This window comes from Mytilus edulis, chromosome 3 (genome assembly GCF_963676685.1).
Source record: "Mytilus edulis chromosome 3, xbMytEdul2.2, whole genome shotgun sequence".
NCBI lineage: Eukaryota > Metazoa > Mollusca > Bivalvia > Mytilida > Mytilidae > Mytilus > Mytilus edulis.
In genome coordinates, this window is record NC_092346.1 from 13,320,546 (window position 1) to 13,347,103 (window position 26,558).

A 26,558-nucleotide genomic window follows, 5' to 3' on the forward strand; every position below is an offset into this window, starting at 1 on the left:
ACGTGTACAGTAAAATGTTTAAACATATACCAATTAAAACATTAATAAATTACTAATTTTAAATACGAAAAATCTAGTTTGTGATGTATAATGATATATACAGCGCCGTATGACATCTTAGTGCTCGTGTATATCATTTACACTAATCGTGACGCTCGTCATTGAATATTGGTAAAATGTTCATTTTTGTACAAAAGATGGTATCAAGAGTTATACATTTTTAAATGTCGAAACTTATATCAAAAGATTCTGCAATCTTTCTACTTTTAAATGATAACAAGGTCAAATAAATGTACTTTGATTTAGTATTTTAAAATATTTTTTTAAGATGTGCCCTTATTGGTTATCAATTACTTTTTACCATGTAAGTATTTGTAACAATGACTGTTACTAAAGTTAAATTGGTATCAAGAAAGAAAAATCCGAAAAAATAAATAAAAACATTACCTGTTTGCTAAAATATTGAAGAACATAATGTAAACAAAGGTGAAACGAATTTTTTATAAGAAAATGTTTAAATCGTCAAATGAAATATATTTCCCGTTGACTTCTATATATCGAATTCATAGATAAAATCTATGACCAGTGACGCATGCGCATTACGGACCGGACTGATTCTTGACAATGAATGGCGGGAAAAGGCTGACTCGGACTTTTACCTTATATATATATATATATAAATATATAAAGATCACTATAATAAATGTTCTTGTGTATAGAAATATATATAGATTACTAAAAAATCCAACATTTCCGGTATGAATAGTTTTAATTCACTAGTACTTTCATGTTTAAATAACAATCTTCAGGTGAAACTATACATGATTAACGTAACTATGTAACGGTAGGTATGTAACGTCATAGTTGTCGTTGAGTATATAAAGGGAGATATATATATTTGCATTTGTATTATTTGGGTTTCAAATCGAAAGAAAAGAAATCGAGAATCTGCTTAAATTTTGGTAAATGAACTTTTATGAGCTATTCTTAAACCTCACCTAGGTACTTCCTTAATGTAATTAAACGTTCGTCAACGAGACCGTTCTTAACAAATTGTATTCTTTCGTTTTTAAGAAGTAGCAGAAATCAATAGTTGATATTGTTATTTTTTTCGTCTTAACACCTTCGTTTTAACAGTAGATCTTATTGTTCCTGTAGATACGTGATCTGTTCATTCTGTTTTATTAAATAAGGAAGAGGTAATTACAAGTAAATTGTACTGTATTTGTAACTAGTATTAATGATATGTATGCTTTATCAGCTGTCAATGATGATAGCAAATCAGTCACAGTTTCAAAGGCTTTATCAAACTAATCCGTGTGATGTTACGTCACGTGAAAAACTATTTGATATTTAAAAAAATACATATGATTTTGTCAATGAGTTAAGCGTAAGTTGCTACTGTAATAAACTTAAATGTTGTATTCACACCATAGAAGAGAGCATATGTCGTTGATATTTTTGTTCATGTTGTTATTTTTAACGATTTCTGTAACAGAAAGAAAATGTCAATAAATTAATCAAATATTTATGAATTATAATTATGATTTTTGCCTTGTACGTATACTTTCTTGTAAAATTTGCATTTATATTTCGTCATTATGCAAAAAAACCAGGATAGTATATTGACACACACTTCAAAATTCTCTCTGTTTGTAATATGTTTCAATTCTGGAACGCAAACTTTTCAAATTTAACAACTTTTTAATATTCTTTGACTTTTGTCTTTCTATTTCTATGTTACGCTGAGCTTACTCTTATTACGCGACTTATTGTGTTTCAATTTCCATTTAGCATGTTTAGGTTTTTCGTATTTTGTTTTAAACCAGAACCATACCGATTTATCTTACAAGAATTGACAAATTAATAATTTTGAGCAACGGAATGAATTTGTGGTTCATGGAATCACAGCATTGAATAACGGAGGAGGAAATAAATGTAAAATAAAAAAAAGTATACAACAAACCATATCACAGAATACTCACAGGTGCTTGTAACGCTAACATCAGATCACATCAAATAGATGTATATGCAGATTTAAAGGGTGCCACATGTGGAGCAGGATCTGCTTAACCTTCTGGAGCACCTGGTAATGTTTACATGTATAACATTTAACTACCATGGGTATCTCTCAAAAACCACTCCAGCTAGTTTTTAAATAATAACGACTATAATTATCGTTGCACAAGTTCATTGCTCTAATTCCTTTCACGGATTTGGCTATACTTTTTTGGAACTTTTGGATTATAGCTCTACATCTTTTATATAAGCTTTGGATTTTACATATTTTGGCCACGAGCATCACTGAAGAGACATTATTTGTCGAAATGCGCGTCTGGTGCAGAAAAATTGGTACAGTTAATGTTATTGTTTAATCGTCAACATGAACTGATTGTTTATAAACGTCAAAACGAAGATTCCAAACGGACAATAACAAACATAATTAAAAAAGAAACCGAAAACACCTTTGCAAAAAAAAAGAACAACTGTATAGAAAACTGAACGAATGAGATATTATTGAAAATTGGTCTTGCCCTTTCATTATTGCTTATTTGGGATTGGGCACGTGTGCATGATGGAAAGCTTCTTTTACATAAACTGTAAGACAAAAGTGATTTATTCAGTACATGACTATACATTCGTCAATCTAAAATCACAGAATTTGCGGATAAATTCATTGTTTATGTTTGTGATAAGACGTAATGTTTAGATTCGAATAAAAAAAAAGAAAGAATAGCTTTACTGAGTTGACAGAAGTCTACCGATGTGCAAAAAGTAAAATCACAAAAATACTGAACTCCGAGGAAAATTCAAAAAGGAAAGTCTCTAATCAAATGGCAAAATCAAAAGCTCAAGCACATCAAACGAATGGATAACAACGGTCCTATTCCTGACTTGGTACAGGCATTTTCTTATGTAGGCAATGGTGGATTAAACCTGGTTGTGTAGCTAGATAGACCTCTCACTTGTATGACAGTTGCATACAATTCCATTATATTGACAACAATGAGTTAATAAACAAAAAACCCAGATATAATATGTATCGATGTCAAAAATAAGAACTGATTAGACATTTTAAGGTAACATACAAAATTAAGGAAATTGCAAGGACTGAAACATGAGCAAAACAAGGTGTATCGTCATGATTAAAGCATACCAAAAATCCGTATTATTATACAGCTATGCGTACAAACCAAACTGTCCTGCATCCTATCGATATTTATACTTTGATTTTGCAAAAGATCATGTTTTTTGCCGACTGTTGATGCTATATTTATTCATGCTTAAGTAATCGATTGGATGTATATTATCCGGAAAGACACGACTTATTCTTAGTTCTGATTGGTTGTGAGTAATCTTAAACATGTATGTTATCATTTGTTAGTTGTCTGTTAGTGCTAATCTGCTTTCTGATGTTTCAATATACGAAAATGAGATTTGGTACAATGTGGTATGATGACAAAGGAGAAAAGACAAAATGAGAATTATAGTCCTTTCGAAATATTTCACAGTTTTTCACTAATGGTCGAAACCACCTCCTCCTCCACAAGCAAGGCTTAAAATTCATCAACACAGTATAAATAGAAGTAGATGTAAAATAATCTAAGGTAATCGAAAGAACCCGTGCATCCCTTCTTTCAGGAGTCCTTGGGCATATAAAAAAGAAGATATAGTATGCTTGTTAATGAGACAACTCTTCACAAGAGACCAACTGACACAGAAATTAACAACTCTAGGTCACTGTAAGGCCTTCAACAATGATCAAAGCCCATACCGTATAGTCAGATAAAAAGGCCCCGAAATGACAAATGTGAAACAATTCAACAAACGACAACCACTGAATTACAGGCACCTGACTTGGGACAGGCACATACATACAGAATGTTGCGGGGTTAAACATGTTAGCGGGATCCCAACCCTCCCCTAGCCTGGCAGAGTGGTGTTACGGTACAACATAAGAAAGAACTATACAAATCAGTTGAAAAAGGCTTAACTCATCAGGTGAATACAAATAGATATACAAAACCACAGAGTGGACGTGGCCGGGTACTTGTACATCCCAAGTGCATGTTGGGTTGCTAGTTCAAATCTCAAATGGTTTTCCAGTCATTGTAAAATGGGAAAATATGGTATGATTGCTGATTTAATAATAGGTATGGCCTTCCATAATGTGCACAACCAATTAGGAATAGTCAGTCTAACCTTTTTCATAGATGATGACGGATATTCGCAAAAGTTTTCGCCACGATATTTTAGTTTTTTTTTCTCGCTTATTTTAAAACTAAGGTTGTAAAATTACTTGATGGACTAATTCCAACTTCATCCATGCTTCTGGAATTAAATGGTGGATCGAATACTATTGAATGTTTGGGCATCCGTTATACAGAACAAATTTATCTCACTTTTGGAATTTTATCATTAATACATGGAGCCATAGCTGTAGATTGCCCACAATTCCACATGTTCTACAAGCCGATATTCCTGAGGACCATATTTGTACTAATTGGTCTTTTAATTGTATCGTTTATCTATAGTCTAAATGTTTCACTGAAATATGCGACATATTAATTTAGACGAGGTTTCTGACTATTGTATGCTTTTATTGAGCATTTTGTTTTACCCTTAATTGTATTGACAGTTCTTTATCTAAAAATAGTGAAAAAGCTTCGGATGAAAGAGGAAGTCTTGAGTGCAAGTACTCTGATGAAAAAAAGAACAGATACTTTGGTTTATTCCGTTGTATATGTTATGTGTTGGTTGCCGTTTTACATCTTCACAATTACCCATGACAGTAATGACATGATGAATTGTTAGTGAATAGCAGATTATCACAATATTTATTGCACTATCAGGCAGTTTGATAAATCCTATCATAACCCCACACATAAATGTATTCTTGTAAAAATCTTCAGTATCACTAAATCAAAGCATTTTAGTCTTCATGTAAAACAAGTAAATTCATCCTATTATCAAATCGTGTTGATCGTATCTAAAGACACAGATTTATAGCAATGTACATGTATTTTGAATTGTGTTGAGCTCACCTTGTATTTGAGCTTGATATATCATCTACCTTCAAAAACAAAAACAAAATTGTTACTATCAACTACAACTAGAACAAAAGATAACAATATAAGCGCATTATTAGAATCAATAGAAATTATTTAACGTAATTAAAACAATAAGTATAATTTCTCACGTTTCGTAGTATAGGGAGAAATTATTGTATATACGGTACTAGCGTAGTAGTTTTATAAGTATACGTCACTAGGTATAAGACACGTGACTTATTTTATAGCGGGAAATTTTTTCCCTGATATTATCACTTTCTAGCCCGCCGCAGACAGGACAACATTGAAGTTCATTTATATTATGAAAATATTTTGATACATGCATTTATATATACTTTTTCAAAACAATATATACGTCCGAGTATGTCTCGTGAGATGACTTGTCGCATGGGGTCGGACCCAGGTTTCCAGTTTATCCCATTAATGGGTTTTGTTTGGTTGTTCCTGGCTGGCAAGGTCGTTGATGATCGAGTTATGTATTTAATTACATGTTTACATTCATGTCGGCTATATTTTAGCTCTCGTTGGTACAAGGTTTACTTTTTCTAGCTAAGTTGTACCTAACAGTATATTTCAAGGTTTTGTTATTAGGAGTAAATTGTGGTTATTGCTTTTTTCATATGTTTTTATATATATATAGATTTAAGATAATGTATGTAAATAAATTAATAAATTCCGTTGTCCACTATGCTTGCTGGGCTATCGGCAACATTATATATATTGTATTCATTCATGCCTTATAATAGATATGAGCGTATAGGGTATACTTAGAAATTACCTGAGCAAACGACTGCTATTAATAGATGTGGGTAAATTCCTACACAGATTATTAAAAACATGTACACCTTTCCCGAACCGGTGTCAAATTTTACGGGTAGACAAAACACACATAAAAGATAATGTATTTATCATATTAATTTCATAGTTATTATTATCATGTTAAATTCAATGTTGTTCTTAATGTATATATGTATAATTTTGTACTATGCATGCATTGTTCTTGTATATGTTTGTCAATGTATGCAGTATTGTACAACAATCTAAAGAGGCAAATCCTCACAATTATGTATTGTGTCTTTTACATGTGTACTACTCATATTAATGATGGTTGGCTACATCAGATTATAAAAAAACGTTCAGGAAAAACATAAAATATAGTAAAGGAGGATTAGGTTTTAAATCACTTGCTTTAAGCTACAAAAATTATAAAACTTTAAAATCTGGTCTATTTCTGTAATTTATTCTTACATACTTTTGATTTTTTAACCCTGTATGCGTACATTGCCTATGTAAATTTTAAAATTGTTTATAATCCTGGTACTTTTGATAACTATTGTATGCACATTGAACGACAAATTTATGTGACGTATATAATTTTTCTGACGTCAGACACTCAAATCAATCCATGTGTTCGTAGATAGTAGATGTGTTTGTGTCCTGTTAAGTTGTTATACGATGATGACTGATGTACCCATATTTTGACTATTTTATTAATTGTGACTGTTTATTTAACGCATCATGTAAATGTAGCGGAATTTGATGAGACTGTTATTAAAGTGAGAGGGTTAGCGCTATAGAACCAGGTTTAATCCACCATTTTCTACATTTGAAAATGCCTGTACCAAGTCAGGAATATGACAGTTCTTGTCCATTCGTTTTTGATGCGTTTTGTTTTTTGATTTTGCCATGTGATTATGGACTTTTCAAATTGATTTTCCTCTGAGTTCAGTATTTTTGTGATTTTACTTTTTAAATTGTCAAGGACTAGGTCAAAAAGAAAAACGAAATAGACTTTATACATGGTTGAAATATTAAAAAAAAAGATATACTTTTTATCCAAGAAACCAATTTTGCTGTAGAAATAGAAAATTAAGTAAGCAATGAATATGTCGCAGATGTTTTTCACAGTTTTGGCACCACTCAATCAAAAGGTGTAGCTATATTTATAAAAAAAAACCCACTAAAGTCAAAGATAATTGATACTTATACTGATCAAGAAGGTCGCATAATTCTGGTAAATGTTTAAATAAACAACAATATATTCTCTTTCATTAATCTATAAGCACCAAATGAGAAGAAAAAAAGAAACGTCTTATTTAAAAATGTAAATAAAATATAATTGAAGAGCACAGTCTTGGAATTTTAGTAGTAGGAGGAGATATGAATGAAACATTGAGTAGTGCAGATAGAAAGAATAATAAAAAAAATAGAGAACAAAAAATTACAAATAGTTTTAAAACTTTAATAAAAACAAATAAACTAGGGGATGTATGGAGACAATTACATCCGAAACTATATCAATATTCATGGAAACGTAAAAATAAGGATGATGAAGTAAGTAGACTAGGTTATTTTCTAATCGGTAAGGAATTGAGAACTATGATAGAGTCTACAGATATAAGACCAGCCCTGATTTCTAGTACAGACCATCAGGCATTTTCACTGAAAATTAACATGTACAATGATAATAAGGGTACAGGGTTCTTTAAAATAAACAATAAACAATAGTTTACTTACTGATAAATCTTATAAAGAAAAAATTAGAAAATGTAATGACTATTTTATACTCAAAAGCAATTACACTGAAAATCTATCACAATTATGGGATTTGTTTAAAATTGAGGTAAGAGAACTAACAATACAGTTTTGTAAAAATAAAGCTAAGCAAAGACAAAATTAAATTCAAAATTTGGAGAAAAAAAAATCAAACATTACAGGAAAAAAAAACGATAACAAAAAATTAAGTGAAGTGGAAAAAAAAATGAAATCAATTTATTAGAAAATAAGATAGAATTTCTTTATGATTATAAAGAAGGTGCACATATACGTTCTAGGATAAAATGGATAGAAGAAGGGGGAAAGAACGGTATATTTTTCCAGGACTAGAGAAAAGTAGACAAACAAGAAAAAATATAATAAATTTAAAGAATGAGAAAAGGGAGATCATTACAAAACAATCAGAAATACTAAAATTAAAGAATTATGCAATTCAAAGCTTCAATTATTGCTATAAAGAAGGGATGTTATCTGAATCCCAAAAAAATAGCCTTATTTCTCTAATATTTAAAAAAGAAGACCCCGCTGAATTAGGTAATTACAAACCAATTACACTAATTACACTATTGAATGTTGATGTTAAAATTATTGCATATACATTAGCCCAAAGATTAAAACCAGTGATGTCAACAATTATCCACAGCGACCAAAATCGATACATCAAAAACCGTTATATAGGTTTTAATATACGTCACATACAAGACATTATTGATCATGCAGAAAAGTTAGTAAAAATAGATGGAGCATTACTTTTTTAGCCTTTGATTCCCTAGAGTGGGAATTCATGTATCAATCACTAACCGAATTTGGTTTTGAAAATTTTATGTTAAGATGGGTCAAAACCTTGTATTAAGATATTAAGGCATGTGTTCCAAATAATGGATGGATTTCAAGCCCATTGACAATTTTTAGAGGAATGCGTCAAGGTCAAGAATATTCTTTAAACGCCATTTTATTTGTGTTTGCAGTCGAAATATTAGCCTGTAGAATAAGAACCGACAATAATCTAAAAGGAATAAACATAGAGTTAGATGAAAAAACACACAGCCTAATAATAAGCCAATTATCCGATGATACTACCTTTTTTCTCTGCTCTAAAGATGAAAATACTCAATCACTTAGTATAATTGAAGTATTTGGTTCTTTATCAGGACTTATTTTAAATCGAACTAAAACTGAAGGATTAGCTTTCGGTAAATAAAAAAACATTCAGGACAATTTTGAAAATATTAAGTGGAGCAAAGAGACTGTTAAAAGCTTATGTATTTACTTTAGATATAATAAATCTCAATGTATGAATTTAAATATAGAAAAACAACATAAAAAATCTTAAAAAAAATCTAAACTCAATGAAGAAAAGAAAGTAAACAATGATTGGAAAAGTATTAGTTGTGAAATCTCTAGTTATACCCAATATAACATATTTAACTTCAGTTTCTGATATCGACAAATATTCATTATATAAGTTTAAAAAATGGTTTATGACTTCATTTTGAACCATAATCAAGAAAAAATTAAAAGAAATACAATTAATATAATATAAAAAACTGAAGGAGGTCTTGGAATGATATCGACAAGTTTATTGATGCAATACGAATTAAATGGGTGAAAAGATTAATGGAAGGAGAACAGTAAAATTGGAAAATTATTCCAACATTTTACTTTAATCAGTATGGATCAAATTTTCTAATATTTCACATGAATCTGGACAATTTAAAATCCATTAATTACCAAAAGAGCAAATCCCTTATTTTTACTTTGCAATACTTAAAACATGGGTAAGATATGGCGGTGGTCAAACTAATAAACCAGGAAACTTTAGAACCATCAGACAACAAATAATATTGGGTAATAAATATATAAAGTTAAACGGGCAAAGTTTAGTTTTTAATCATTGGATAAAAGACAATATAAGAAAGTTATGCGTTGTTAAATTTAAAAAGCAGAAAATCACATCTATTAATAATTGGTAAGTTGAAGATGTTAATATCAAGACATCAGATTTTAAATCCATGGATGTTACTAATTATGCGTAGCGACCATTGATTTCGGGTTAATCGATTTTTAGATATGTTCATTCTGTTACATGATTACGTTTGTAATATTGTTATTGTTGATATTTCGTTTATGACTGTCTGGATTTCAGTTTAAAAGTAAATGTACAAGTTTTCCTAATCTGGTAACTTCATATTTTCATTCTTAATGTATAAAAATGAAAACCTTGCAAGTTAAACATTCATGAAAATTAAGCATACTGTAAATTCAGAAATTATTGCTTTCATTTATTATTGCTTGCATTTATTATTGCTATTTTTGAAGAATAGACAAAAATGCGAAATCGATAATTACGATTTCAGGAAAATCTGTATACAGATATGTGTTCTTATTTTTGCGATCATCCATCACCGAGTCCCTTTGTTCGCATTAATAAAAGCTTCGAAATAATATCAGAATTTACAACAACAACAACTGAAACAAGCGAAACATTAAACAAATAAAGAATAATAAAAATATAATATTAAATAATTACATGCTACATATATGATTGTTATTCGACCTTGTTTAAATTTCCAGAAATTTTAACTGTCCATATCGCCATTTTCTCATTGTGACATTTTGAATTACGGGTCTTAAAAGAACTTTTCGCAAATCGAGGTAGTGATTTCTTTCAACGGTATGTTATATACATGAAACCAGTACATATATTAAAGATTTAACAAAATATGTTATAAGACATAGCAATATACTTTGAATATAAGTATGAACAACTGGTAGCGCGTTCACTGATATAATATAAAAAATAATAAAATAGAAACATTTTCTTTACTTCTTCGAACCTTTAAATAGTTACGAAATAGTACATTTCTATTGAATATAACAGACATGCAATTAAATAATACCTATAATTAATGAAACTAAAAAAAAAAACACGTGAATAATTTTATGACAAACTAAACATACGTTCATTACATGTAATGATATTTACAGAACTTACTGACACGTTCCTGTATTTGTTGAGGTTGTACTTGGATGTTAACAATCAATCAAATAATATACTTTAACAATTATTTAAAGCAACATTTTCCATAAATAATTATAGGAAACGTTAATGCCATTTAAAATTGATGCCTGCATTACGAAATTTATAAATAGTGATAAGGGCGAACAAAACAATTACCTCTAAGATATTATTACCGATAATAAAACGCTGAACAAATTATACATGACTATAAATTTGCTGGTTTTTCAAAGAAAACAATTGTTTGTTACACCTACTGACCGATCTTTAATTTAAACTAACATTTACAACCACATAAAACCATATTTAATCCATCTTTTTCTACATAAAAAGATGCCTATACCAAGTCAGGAATACAACAGTTGAATTTTGCTTTGAGTTTGGTGTTTTCGTTAATTTACTTAACACTTAATAATTCTCAGCTCCTATACATGATACATCGAAATATCTCTTGAGGAACCCCTTGATTTATTTGACATCAAATATTATAATGATATAAAAAAGAAGATGTGTATGATTGCCAATGATAATGTGTTTTATTCGGGTGGTAGTCAATTTTAATTTTGAAAGATAAATAACGAAGTTAACTGCTTTAAAAAAAAAAGTAATCTTTCCTTTTTTACTTTGTCTTTTGTCGTTTCTTACTGGTTTTGCCCGTTCTTAATCGATTGGTTTTTATTGGCCCCTTTCCCTAGCTTATAACACGATGATTTCATTAGATGTGCGAAAATCATTTCATGTTGATATTAAGACGTGAGAAAAATAATAATGTAGGTCTCGGGTAATAACGTTCCTCTAATTTTCACATTTATCGATCGGTATGAGAAATATTACTCATCTCGAGAGAAAACTTTGTTATCGGCAAATGATAGGTCGACATTCAATTATGACGACAAATTTTCTTGATTTCTTCTGAATTCCCTATTATGACGTCATCAAAAAGGCGACCATGCCTGATGATGTCACATATAAAGAACATACCTTTTTACAAATAGTTGCAAAGGAAGTGTAAACTTTGTATATAACGTGTTTTTCTTTTGTCGAATACATGAGTTGTCTGAAAAATGTGACGTACCACTTATGAGTTGATGAACTGTCGGGATAAATAAGAGTAAAAAATACTGAAGTCCAATGTAAATTTTGAAAAAGCAAACATTATCACCGAACAGAATGAGTGGAAAACAACAATCTTTTGATTTTGCAATTTGATTAGGGACTTTCCGTTTTGAATTTTTCTAGGAGTTCGGTATTTTTGTGATTTTTCTTTTCAAATCGGAAAGTCCATTATCAAATTATAAAATCAAAAGCTCAAACACACATGAAACGAATGGAAAACAACTGTCATATTACTGACTTGGTACAGGCATTTCCTTATGTTGAATTCTAGAATTATCGTGCTGAAATGGCAACATTCAAGCTTTGTTCTCAAATTTGTAAGCATTTCCAAATATGTTATTTGTTTTTTAAAGTAGCACCATTTAGACATATTGTCACAACTTTTCTTCTTTTTTTATCAATTTAGATATTGATCTGCGGTCATGACGTCAATTGCATGATTAATATTTGCTTGAAAAGTGACAATTAAATTTCATGTCATGACGACATACGGAATGTTCACATATGAATATTTCATAATAGATTAATATTAATTATTGTTCAAACTACAAATTAAAATATAACTTTTTGTAATGAATGCAATACTTAATGCATGATGTAATACTTCAGAAAAGAAATAGCATTGAAAATGACAAGAATAAGCATGATTGGATTGGAGAAATTGATTAAAAGTATTACCAAAACATTGGAATTATAATTGCGGCAAAAAGGCACATATAGAACAGTACACATACAATGTAAACATTTCAAAATACAGAGAATATTTTATTATGAAGATTGTTGTTTTATACTTGTTATGTGATCTGTATTACTTAAAAACATTATCAAAATCATTTCTTACTGAATTATGTTTTTTTCTGTAGATAATATTCATTCTCTGAAATCTAACCTCTTGCATCAAGTATAGCATTGATATGAAGAGTGTTATGTTCAATCAAAGTTTAAAGAGAAGACATTTTGCATTTATTTTTATAATATATATTCACCTTGAAAGAACCATGTTCGAGGTATTTCAGTTGATTTGTCTTTTACGTTAATGAGATCTTTTGTAAGTTACTGATTATAATGTATTTGTGACTACAATATAATTAGGTTCTTTACAAAATTAATAAGTTATGATGTTGGAAAGAAAATCCAGTTTCAAAGGTGCTCTTAAATATGTTTGTTCCTCTTTAAATAGTCCTTACATAATCCTGTTCGCTTTACCCTTTTTGTTAAGTTTCGATTTAAACTTAGACACACATATTTTTTGAATTTTGTATTTTTCCTTTGAAATGTACATAATTTTTATGACAGGCTAACAATCACTCAAACGAAAGCCAAAGTAGATATCGGGTATCCTTGTCGATTCTTCGAAAAATGTTTAAATTGCTGAAACCCAGCCATTGTTAAGTACAAACTCTATTTTATCTGTGTAATATATATCTAATAAGACTACTAAAACCTTTTTTTTTGTTTTTGAAATCAATTTTCACCAGATTGGCGCTAAATGTTTCGGACAAAAATCATTCAAAAGTACGGCTTAATCTACCCTAAAGTTTTTTGTTAATATAATGAAACATTACCTTATAACGTAAAATCAAATTCATTAATGGTTAATTTTGACTGAGAGACTTGGAGCCTTAGTTTCTTAATTATTTCCCATTCATTAACGGCATATTTTGCAAAGTGATAAAAAACATGAAGTATCGATGTAGCGTCTATTGCGCTGATGATACCCTCGGGGACTAAAAGTTTACCATCAGTGGTATTGACCCAGTGCTGGTAAATAAAACATAACACTTTTTTATGTTTCGTGCGTCCGAAGCTGATTTTGTTTTATTTTTCTTCACCAGAACCACTCAAACATGAAACATTGAAAACTATAGACACATTCATATGCAGAATAAAGGCAACAGTTCGAAAACGTTAGGATATATATAACTATAAGAGATCTAAAAATGAATAGTCGGATTTATCTTAGTTTATCACAACCTGGGGAAGTTAAAACTACCTTTTTTCAGTTTTGTTCTGGAAAAGTTTTTTTTGTTGAAGCTTGTATCAATATTGCATCTATTCTATTATATTTTGAAGTCTTATAAAACACAATGGACGGTCTCAAACTTAAAGCATCAGTTGAACATTTCGACAAATAATAACAGTGATTCATGAGTCAGAAATATTTGAAAATCCAGCATGTAAATAAACGTTGAAGAACTTATAGAAAGAACCAAACGTGAAATATGATACTGTCGTAAAGAAGATACAGTCCTTGCTCTCTCTGAAGTTCCTATATTTACAGTTTGATAAAGGATAAAGTCTGGTCCTGAAATTGCAAAAAAAAAAGTAAACTTATCCAATCCTCTCAAAATAATGTTAATTCTATTAAAAAATGAAACAATTAACTTAATCAGGAAAGTTTGAAACAGAAAGGTAACTCATGATGTTATTTTGACATCATTAACACGTCGGAATTTACATAGGTGACTTAAATGATCATGTCACTAATGGTTTTTGGTCTACATATATATTAGGAAGAGCCTCTCTTCTAACAAAAAAAATAACACACAGTAATTTTGACACAGACTTTCGAAGACGAAAGACCAAAAAATACCTCCCCTTTCAATAAAGCATTATTCGTATATACCTAAGGGAGATACCCTTTTCTTTATTTGTAGGGATTCAAAAAAAAATTATTACAGCAAATTTCAATGATATAATATAAATATGTTCATGTTGAGACCAATGTACATTTTTGTACTGGCCTTTAGGCTGGTAAAGTCCACGGGAACTAATCTTTCACTATTAGACGTATCGATAAGTGTCCAAAATGGGGGAAGAATAACTCAATTTCGGATGAAAGCAAGAACAATAGGTTAAACTTGAAACTTTATATAAATGAATCAAATATGTTTTCTGATACATGCAGAAGTGCGTTTTTTTTTTCGCAATCTTCGATGTGATATGAGCCTATAGGTTTCCATCTGTTTGAAGATACAAACGTTTGTGGATACATCATACTTTCTTCACGATATTTAAGTGGTTGGTTCAGCAGACAGAACTTTGGGTAAAAAGTTTTTGATATGCAAAAATAAGTATTTGACATTGACATGATTGACTAATGAACTTAGAATTCACAGCACATTATGGAAAAAGTAAAATCACCAAAATACCGAACTCCAAGGAAGATGAAAAAAGGACAGACCCTATTCAAATGGAAAAATCAAAAGCTCAAACACATCAAACGAATGAATTCCACTTACATACTACAAAAGAAGAGATTAGGTATTTCAAAACTTTGTTCTGTTCTACAATAATACAGTAAACTCATCATAGATACCAGGATTGACATTTTGTATTTGCGCCAGACGCGCGTTTCGTCTACAAAAGACTCACCAGTGACGCTCGAATCCAAAAAAATTAAAAGGGCCAAATAAAGTACGAAATTGAAGAGCATTGAGGACCCAAAATTCCTAAAAGTTTTGCCAAATACAGATAAGGTAATCTGTTCCTGAGGTAGAAAAACATTAATATTTCAAAAATGTAAATTTTTGCAAACAGTTAATTTATAATTATGATCATATCAATGATTATTCATGTCAACACAGAAGTGCTAGTGACCCTAAAAAAAAAAATTTTTAACAGCAAAACCGTTCTTAAGGGCATCCGATACAGTTTCAAGGGAGTTAACTCTTGGCGCGACGTTAAGCGTTTGAATTCCCGCAAAACGTCACTTTCCGTAATAAGAAACGTAATGTGGAATTTCCATGCTCAAATTTCTGTTTCTCCCGCATGCTAATTTCTACGCCATTAATATTAGTCAGTGCATTTGATTCTACCAGGATAACAGTCTATTAACATAATAAGAAATAAAACACATGACTGTTTCTTAAATAAAGAACACCTAAATGTCAAATAAACTTAATTTAATTTTTTTCCCTCCAATTGCAAGTTATTTCAAGCATAACTGTCAAGTTTTGTCTCAGTCAGAGCTATTGTTTTAGAGAAAATCACTATAATAAAAGGCCATATCCTACGGCAATTTCAGTCTAATTTCTTCGAAAAATCCTAATTTCAGTTTATCATAATAAAATGCAGTGTTGACTAATATCTGATCATAAACTCATGATATATGCATTCAAACAATTAAATAGTATACAAAAGACAATTTTAAGATGATAAACAATTTCATTGCACCTTTTAGAGTTCATTTGAAGGTCTGTTTTGGTCTGTTTTGGTCCATTTTTCTTCCTTCCTTCCTTTTTCATCAAAACTTGATATCTTTTGTCTAACAAATAAAACAAATGTGATTACTTTCCTACAAAAATGAAATAAATGTACTGTTAAATCAATAATTAAAGTGTTTTAGCTGAAAGAACTGTCTCTATAAATGTTAACAGTCTACACGGAAGTTTCTATAAGCCCTTATGTGTAACTTGAGTTTTTGGTCTGTTCCCCTAGTGTGACAAATAACGGTTCCCTTTCAGTCAATCATTAATTGTTACTGGTATTAAAGTCTTTTTATTTACTCATAACAGTTTAATTCTAATAGATTTACACAAAAATCCACTTTCTTGTATTTTACATTAGAAAATGGGGAGAAAGAGTAATTAAAAAAATACCTCAAAATGTTTTTAAAAAGGGTTATGTCCCTTGGAATGCTGGTAGAAAAAAATAAATTGGTAAGAATTATAAAGTTTAAGTATTTGAAACTGGATTCTGATGTGTATAAATCCAGGGCAAATAAGTGTTTAAATGATTTAGTGTCTGTGCAAAATGTAGACGGTACACTGGCAAATTGTAAACTTTTGCGGTCATAACAAAAAATAACATGACTGTCACCGTCACGATAGTTGATACATACTTTAATGCTGAAGTGTCATCTGCCGACCAATTCACATATAAGATTTTTCAACAGAATGCTCTTCAGAACATGGTTAACACTGACATAAAAAATTCACATGGTGTATAAACTAAACTGTAAGGGCAATTTAAAATTTAACACAGTAAACTAAATACAGCCTCGTCTGTCCACCCATTTGACTTAGAAAACACCCGTAAACCCCACTTTCAAGGCAATTTTACCTCAAACGTGCTTTCTGTGTCTAAATCCATTCCGAATAGTCCATGTTTACAATGCATGAACTGGTTTATTAATAACTTTTAAAAATGAAAGTACAATGTACACGAAGAAGTCAATTTCCTTTCTGAACAATTTATTCAATTTATTTATGTAAAAAAAAATAATGGTATGCCGCTAATACAAACAATGATACAACTTTTATAAAAGAACAAAGTTTCTATTTCCTCCACGTTGCACGTAGTTTATCTAACAAAAGGCAATAGCAAACAATATGTTTATACACCCGTTAACATTTTGACGGGACGTAAAATGGTATAAAAATGCCGACGTCCGTTTGTCCGTCGTAAATATGGTACAGTATATTATCATTAAACTGAACATGGTTGTTTTTTCAGTCATGATGGTCAAACGATCTGTATCATTTTTGGTGAACTTTATGAGTTACAGGACTTTATAACTAGAACAGTTTTTTTTACAGTTCGCGCTGTATCTAGAAAACGTTTTATGACTTTTGCTCAAAACTTTACACACTTCTTAGTAATATAATTCTGAAGAATTTGTATATTCTTTTGAGAATGATTCAGAATTTGATTTTAGAGTTATTGAGTTTATGACAAAAAGGGGGTGGGGGTTCACATGTCGCGCCGTATCTCAGAAACTATCTATAATTATTGCATAAAACTTCACATTCTTTTTAGTTAAATTATTCTTAAGATTTGTATACTTTTTCGTGATGATTCTTTAATTCATTTTTGAGTTCTTGAATTTTTAATGAGCTTCAATTTGGGGATCATATGAAACATGTTGTGATAAATAAACTTCCTATTGAGCAAGAATAATGAATGAGTCAGGATATACCTAGCATGACTTCCCGAACAACCCCCGTGTTATTTTAAAAACATATATTATGGGTTTTTTTTCATAAGACGAGCGGCGTATCATGCGCTCGAAGCGCAGCCGTTTATTTTTTCTTTATTTTTTATATATATATTAGAGAAATGACGGAATGACAGAAAATACAATGCAATTTTCAATATAATTAATATTTCCAAATAGCATAACTCTTTCAAAGAATAGTTGATATGCACTGATTTTCGAACGTGTCCATACGATATCAGTTTTATAGAAAGTTGCCAAGAATTGTACACTTAAAAAATCTAATTAACCAGAAGTTCGGAAGGACAGGCAGGGTATTGGACATGCGGTATTTTATGTACGCGCTGTGGTGAAAAAAAAATATATAGTCATTTACCAATAAAATTACGCTATGAGAGAATGATTTTAATCGCAACTAATCGTAATATATCCAGTCCTCTTGCTATTAATTCAATCGTTTTTTTGCCTAATCAAAAATTTCAAAATTATAGTTTCTCTGTCTGGACAAAAGCGTCCATTAGCAAATTGAAGATTCTCCTTTGTGAGATTTTGCTTCTGTTTTCTGACCACATAAAAAAGAAGATGTGGTATAATTGCCAATTAGACAACTCCCAACAAGAGACAAACATGACACAGAAATTAACAACTATAGGTCACCGTACGGTCTTCAACAATGAGCAAAGCCCATACCGCATAGTCAGCTATAAAAGGTCCCGAAATGACAAGGTAAAACAACTCAAGCGAGAAAAGAAACGGCATAATTTAATTTTATGTGCTGCAATTTTTGTACAAAAAAAGAAGTTCCGTTTGCAGGATAATGCTGAGTTCACACGTAATTCGAATTAGTTTAATTTGCATTCGAAATGTTTTACGTCCTAACGTAAATTCTAATTCAAATTGCAATGCGCGTCAAATTTGATTACTGTATAAACGAAGCTAACTTTTTTAAAATTCGTATCTACAAAAACGGATTTTCTCAGTGATAAAAACATGAATTAAAGATATTAAGGAGTATGTGTAATGAAACAACAGCCAACCAAACAAAACAAAACAAAGAACAACATCTAGAGGTCATCATACAGAATGAAATAATATACGAGTGTTTTCAGTAAATGTACCTGTATGTCATGTTCTAAATTGCCGAGTCTTTAATTTTTGAAAGCCGTAAAAATTATCAACAGTCCGTAATAACTTTTCTTGAGATGTTTCTCACTTAGACCACAAACACAGAGAGGTATTTGTTATTCACATGATTTTACTTCCGAAAACAATGTTACCAATTTATAGATAGTACTTTACAAGCAATATTTATACATCTGAAAAATGTCGCCGGTAATTTGAAGCGATAACGTCGAAATTGTCTGCCAGCGACGTCGTGCACTTTAGCGCTAACGTTGAGGTTACAAAGGGGTGACGCAATTTTTAAGGATTTTTATTTGAGATTGGGAGAAAGCATGACAAAATGCAGTTTATGCAGAACAATGATAAAAATGACATTTTCAGAAACAGTTTTTTTCCATTTTTTTAGGTTTAGAAAAATACCACTTTGAGCATCTGGTCCGCAATGTCAAGCAAGACTTGAATAATTGTATAGTTATTCGTGTAGTGATTTATTTTTTTTCTTATTGCCACTTATCACAGCTTCAGATTGAACCCGATCTTAATAATTTACGACGAAGAATATCTGCTCCAAAAATTTTACAACATTGCCTAATTTTTTAACAAAATTGCACAAATCCCCAATTTTCAGCCTCAATTTTCTCGAAAACAAGCACGGTGACCTATGTTTTATTTTTGTTTTATTTTATAACTCGCCAAGGCCTACAACATATTTCAAAATTATAAAAATGACCTTATATCGAGAAACTGTATCGGATGCCCTTAATACATGTAGTAGTTGACATCAGTAGCCTGATATTATCCCTTGTTGTTGGATAGGTAATTGTTGCTAAGTATTTAGTGTTCTATATAATGGCGTTTTTTTAAGACTTGCTTTTTATCAGTTCGTCTTATCAATTTGTTTTTTGTTTCTCTTTTATTTGTGGGTGGTGAATATTTATCGTCTCTTTTGTTTTGATTAAAATACCAACATTTTTAAATACAATAGTCAATAAAAACGATATACAGCAGACTTGTATAGAGTTTATGTAGAAGTCCGAGAAAATTCTTACGTTTTTTTTTATAAAATGAAAGATGACTTTCAACAATAATGATATGTGGTATATTTTTACTAGCAGTATCAATCAATTTTTAATTCCGATGAAATTTAGCTAATCTACACTTACCTTAGAAAATTATATGAAAATGGTGATATTTTAACACTGCGTTACTATTCATCGTACTCAATTTATAGGTGGTCGTAATATCCTCAATAAAATGTCAAGGTTTAGATCGGACAAAATATTACTACAGTAACAGTAGTATACAGCAAATGAGATAAGATAATAAATGTAGCAATTGATTTTTGTCAGAAGCCAACTTTCTATTCTCGGCATTGACATCAAAATTGGTCAGACAAATGACTTTTACATATCACAATGCATATGTTACACGTTTTACCGACATCAGAGTTGTTTCTGGCATTAAAAATGCTCAACCAGAGTTAATGGACGAGGGGACTGAATTTAACGCTTCAGCAGAATTTTGTTGTCCATTGCAACATGTTTTATTAGCTATCGTCTATATTCCTAGATTCACGAATGCTTGAAAGATCAATATAAGAAATACAGACTACAAATTTCGTACTTTAAAATCGCTTTTCTAGATTTAGATATCTTGATTCGAAACATATAAACCAAAAAAGAGTTGAATGCCACCTTGAATGCGTAGTACTATGCTTATACAGCAACGTTATAAGTTTACCGATTTAGTAATATTGTGAAATAGTTAAAATTCGTATATCGTTTTGTTTGGGGATTATTGGATTCCCGCAAGGTTTTGTTTTCTTGTTGCATGTATTTAATATGTGTTTGCGTTTTATACGTTATTATCTTCTGTTGCCTAGTATTGATAAAAAAGATTTCTAGTAAATATACCGCTATCTCTTCCTAGATTTCAAACTTTACACACTGCAGTCAGTGACGTATATCCCTTATTTGAAGAGTGAATGTATAAAAGCGGTGTCAATATATATTAGATTTTTTTTAAATGACACAATGATTTTATTTTTGGATCTCATTAAGCACATTTACCTTTATTATTAATCTTTACAATAACATACGTTTTTACATTATCTAAGATAAAATTATATTGCGCCCTATCTGCCAAGATAAACAAATAAAACACAAAATATTCGATTTTATGCCAAACGCATCAATAATTTTTAGTGCATTTTGCTTTCAGTTATAATTTTAACTCTGCATTTTGTTTTCACAAGTGTTTTATTATTTTATTTTCACACATACATAATATGTTAAACGTTGATTGTTTTCAAATATTGTTTTCCGCTATCATCAACACGTTTGTTTTTTATTGAATTACCGTAATTTCCTATAATGTGTCTTACTGTTTTGCTAAAGTAGGTAAGCGGAATATAGTCAGCCTTTGATTAAATGATTTGCCGTTTTCAACTGTATTCAGTAGAAAGTATAAAAATTCCAAAGTAATACAATTCAAAAAGAAACAACAGAGGGACTCTTCAACACTTTGATTATTTATACTTAATTTTTCTATTTCATTTATTTTGATTTTGCGTGGTCCTTCCATGAAGACAATATTTTAACCATTTATTTTTAAGAGTCTTGCAGTCCTACAAAAGTTACTATTGTATTTCACGACAAAATCTGCTTCAATACAAGCCTGCGCAAAGAAATAAAAAAAAAAACCAACAAAACAAAAAATTCCAAAATAATTCTTAGAAAAACACAAACATCTTGTTAGAAAATTTAAAAACCAAAGAAATCACGAAAGTAAAAAAGTATAACAAAAATGCCGAACACAAAGGCAATTTAAAAAAAGGGAGTCCATAAAAACGGACTAAATCAAACATTATTGACCAAAGGAACTAATGGAAAATACTTGTATGTTCCTGACTTGGTACAGGCATTGTTCGGAGACAATGGTAGGTTTACACTGGTGTTATAGCTTGCTTAACCTCTCACTTGTATGACAATTGTTTAACGTTCCGTGATATTGACAAAAATTGGGGTTGTAACCCAAACAGACATAATAGATGTGACAATAACTTGGATCTAACAGCCCAAACTGTGTAAACATATATCAAAGATATACAACACAACTGACTTAAAATTTAAAAAAAAAATAACACAAATTAATCTAATAAAGAGGCCAACATAAACATTGAATTTGATTGTAAATTAGACATTGACGGCCAACAAAATAGTGTTAGCAGTTATTAGTATATTAATTTAGACGCCGATTAGCACATTTTTGTAGTTGATAATATATAACATATATAGTATACATTTTTTCGATAAAGTACAAAATGAAGTAAAATATAAATGCAAGGGTACAAAAAATTAAAACAACACTATTAAGACCTCTTGCCTCGGAATCGCACACCAGGACCCACCTGCACCAGAAACGCTCAAGTCAAAAACACGATAGCAGAACGTATAAATACCCTAGCATGTTAGGTTTAAAATCATACAATCAATAAGGTCGTGGTACTTTCTAGTGAAACTTTAAAAAAAAAACCAGACGAGACGTTCTTTGACTAAAAACCCAACACTTTAATGTTTTGCGCAAACACCGATTGCGTTTTAAAACGTCTGAGTAAAGCTTTAAGCTTTTCAACATCGTATGAGTTGAGAAATGTACTCCATACGCGATGAAGTTGGCAATTTGCTGTTAAGGTGAGGATAATTTATAATTTGGAACAGAAGTCGTCTCGTTTGTCATAAATTCTGGTACTGAGATGACCATTGTTGTCAAATTCGAGGTAAATGAGATGACCATTGTTGTCAAATTCGAGGTAAATGAGACAGAAGAAGCTGTATTTGTGGTTTCGTTAATCCCTAGTTCAGGAGGATAAATTAATGGGACCCAATCAGAACAGTTTGGATTGTTAATAAATATAACATCGTCAAAATACCTGTAAGAAAAATTAAATGATCTATTTTCCTTGATATTCTGTTTTTACAAGTGTCTGAAGTCACGTTGACTCATACATGTCATGAAAATAAGAAAAGTCGATAGAGAGAGGTGCACAGTTGGTTAATTTAGAGAAACAAATAAAAAAGTTCTATTTATGATATTCCACTGCTGCTAAATCATATTTATTCAAGTCAGGTTTTGATAGTAAAAGGTGAAAAAAAATCAACATCAGCTTACAAATATCAGTGCATCTGCGGGATGCGTTACAGTTAAACAAACAGTACTTTGTTTTTTTTTCTCGATTGTGGCGTCATTGACTGAGACTTAATGCTTTTGGTGAGCCCACACCTAGTTTTGTTTAAAATGGGTTCGTATTGCTCATGCTATAGTTTTCAATAATGTGCCCTTTGATTTATTAATTTCTGTTTTGTTTTAACCAGTTACAGTTCTGTTCACTCTTTTCTAATTACTATACAAATAAAGGCAACAGTAGTATACCGCTGTTCAAAACTCATAAATCCATGGACAAAAACAAAATCGGTGTAACAAACTAAAACCGAGGGAAACGCATTAAATATAAGAGGAGAACAACGACACAACACCGAAACGTAACACACACAGAAACGGACCAAGCATCAGACAAAACACCTCGAGAATAACAAATATAACATGAAAACTAAATACATGAATTTGGGATAGACAAGTACCGTGCCACGTCTTATCTCAATTTCTCAAAAATAAGAGAAAACACAAACGACTCAACGTTAAAATGCAACACACACAGAAACGAACAATAATATAACAATGGCCATCTTCCTGACTTGGTACAGGACACTTTTAAAGGGGAATAAAAGTGGTGGGTTGAACCTGGTTTTGTGGCATGCCAAACCTCGCACTTTAATGGCAAATTTAAATATAACATTGAAATGACAACATAATATTACAGGACTACAATACAAATTAATAGAACATATTAGACAAAGAAAAAAATGATTAATAGATAACAAAAAGCATCAGGTTTAAAATTCAATACGCCAAAAACGCGCCTTGTCCACACAAGACTTACAAGTGACGCCCAGATATAAAAGATCGAAAGTGAAAAAAGTACAAAGTTGTACAACACTGAAGATCAAAAGTTGAAAAGGTTTCGCCAAATACGGCATTGTTTTTATGCCCGGGATAAGAACATTCTTATTATATAGAACAATTCATGCTATTGCAAACAGTAAATTTTATCAAATGAATATGAAAGAGATATACATAAAGAAACTGAAGTATTAACTAATTACAGAAAACTAAACCCGAATACATAACGCCCAGATATAAAAGATCGAAAGTGAAAAAGGTACAAAATTGTACAGCACTGAAGATAAAAAGTTGAAAAGGTTTTGCCAAATACGGCATTGTTTTTATGCCCGGGATAAGAACATCCTTATTATATAGAACAATTCATGCTATTGCAAACAGTAAATTTTAACAAATGAATATGAAAGAGATATACATAATGAAACTGAAGTATTAACTAATTACAGAAAACTAAACCCGAATACATAATGCTATTAAAGATTAACACAGAATAGACACACCCGAATCAGTCCAGGCGTCAACGTTAATTAAAAAAATGTGACGTCACATACGATGGCGAAAAGGCACAAACGTTATGCCACATTTGAATTTATGAAATTTAGAAACAGCATGACGTCACATATGAAAAACTATCAAAGTGAGATAGAATTAGGATTGATTTAAGATTAAATTAGAACTAAATACTGATAATCCTCTGAGTCCCAAGCGGACATATACGTCCACCACCAACCGAGTCCCAAGAGGACATATATGTCCATTTCAGATTTACGTTTTCTTTAGTATTTGAAATCTATGTAAATAATGGATCAAATTCGATCGATAAACAATTATTTCAAAGCTTATCATGCACAGAAGTATTTCTACTACACATCCTATACAATACGGTGATTAGATTCACTTTTATGGCCCTTTGCATTTAGACATTTCTCAGTTGTAACGTTAATATTTTGCTTTCGAAAGTGTCGAGAAAATAAAATAGTTAGTTTATATATTTGTCGTTAAAACATAATAAGTTATATAACATATTTATTTATAAACTGTGTCTTATTTGCAGGAATATGTATATATTGAATGTGGATTGGATAAATTTGTTTGGAAACAGAAGAAAATGGTTTTCATACAGCGTCGAAATGACGTCATTTTGAAGTTTACTTTGTGACGTCAAAAATCAATACCATAACGTTGTGTGGAGCACCTGTCTGTGCATAGTACTATGAAATGTGTAAATTTATACTTTAAAACTTTTTTGCACACATAATTGTTTAGTTTGAACTTGTCTATTATATCGTGTAACATAATGTATATTATTTTCTAAAATATTGTGCGTATTGAACACTTTTATATATGATTTATAATCAGTATCAGTTTCAGTTTCACTACGTTTTCTTTCATAATAATTAAATAAAATTCGAAAGTACAAATCTTCACAGATCTTCTGAAATAACTTAGCAGTTAGGTATATGCTTGTTTATGTCTTGCTCGATAAAAATTGTAGTAGCACCAAAGAAATTTGTGTTTATTCACACTTAAAAAGTATACAAATACATTGCAATAAATTATTCCATTTATTTCTACCGGCTCATGTTTTCCAATAAATTTTGGTTGGCACATTTTAAGCTTGCAAGGCTTATTTAACATGTCCTTCAATGCAACAGAAAATCATGCCATATATATGTTATCAATTCCCTTGATGGCCCACTAAGATCTCTTTTTGTCTTCTTGAAATTGCGGAATTTTTTCCCGTGTTTTAACTTGTATATTATATATGAAAATAGTTTCAATGTACGAGGGAATATTCAAAATGTCGGATCAAAGTGATTTTGAAGATGAAGGCTCTGAAATGAGCATCCTTGATGATGTCGACTTTGAGAGTTCTGATTCCGACTCAAATTAAAACAACAATGCAGACTCAACTGATTCTGAGGATGAGTCTGATTTGCCTGTAGTGAGGGGCCCCTGGGTTACTATAAATGATCCGCAAACTTATGAGCATCCGTTAGAAATTGTTCCATTTGAACAACGCATAGGCCCAATAAATCCTCCACCAATCAACAGTCACCCGATTGAATATTTTGACCGCCTTGCATCTGACCCTGCGACAGGAGGGTCACTTATTAATATATTGGTTACAGAAACTAACCGCTATGCCGGTCAATATATACAGCAGGCCGAAAATCCAAAACCATGGGAAAATGTCAATGCCTTAGAAATGAGAGCTTTTTTAGGTCTATTTTTGAGTATGGGCCTGGTCAAAAAGCCTAGCTTAAGGTCATACTGGAATACTTGTCTTGACACATGGATAACAAATACTTCTGCATTTAAGTCTGTGATGCCCAGGAACAGATTTCAAAATCTTCTAAGATTTTTGCACTGCAACAACAATGAGGAAGAAGTCCCACGTGGTCAAGAGGGGCACGACCATGCTCACAAGATAAGACCAGTACTTGACCTCAATCCTCAATCTTAAGGCCTGTTGGCACGAATTGTCCCAATGTACGGTTTTACTCTCTGGTGCGTTTTCCTCGATGTATTTTCTTCTCTGTGCTTTAAATTTGGTATGCGCTGGTTAAGATTGGGATTGAGGAACAGCAGTATTAAATCTGCCCGTTCTGTCAATGTAATGTGCCACTGTTTGTAATTTTTGACCTTTTAAACAATACTTTCAAGGACAATTATGAGCTTGCCAGAGATATAACTGTTGACGAATCCATGGTTG

The 26,558-nt window shown here is 30.9% G+C and overlaps 1 long non-coding RNA gene and 1 pseudogene across 1 annotated transcript; one reads left to right on the forward strand and one right to left on the reverse strand.

The window, feature by feature from the left end:
• Positions 1–15,910: 15,910 nt before the first annotated feature.
• LOC139514789 (uncharacterized) lies at positions 15,911–16,921 on the reverse strand. The gene is made up of 3 exons (XR_011662702.1): positions 16,828–16,921; positions 16,607–16,685; positions 15,911–16,030 (listed from the first exon to the last, which is right to left on the reverse strand). It is a non-coding gene; the product is annotated as an uncharacterized lncRNA (long non-coding RNA).
• An 8,722-nt stretch (positions 16,922–25,643) lies between these two features.
• Positions 25,644–26,309, forward strand: LOC139515053 (piggyBac transposable element-derived protein 4-like; annotated as a pseudogene).
• Positions 26,310–26,558: the final 249 nt, after the last annotated feature.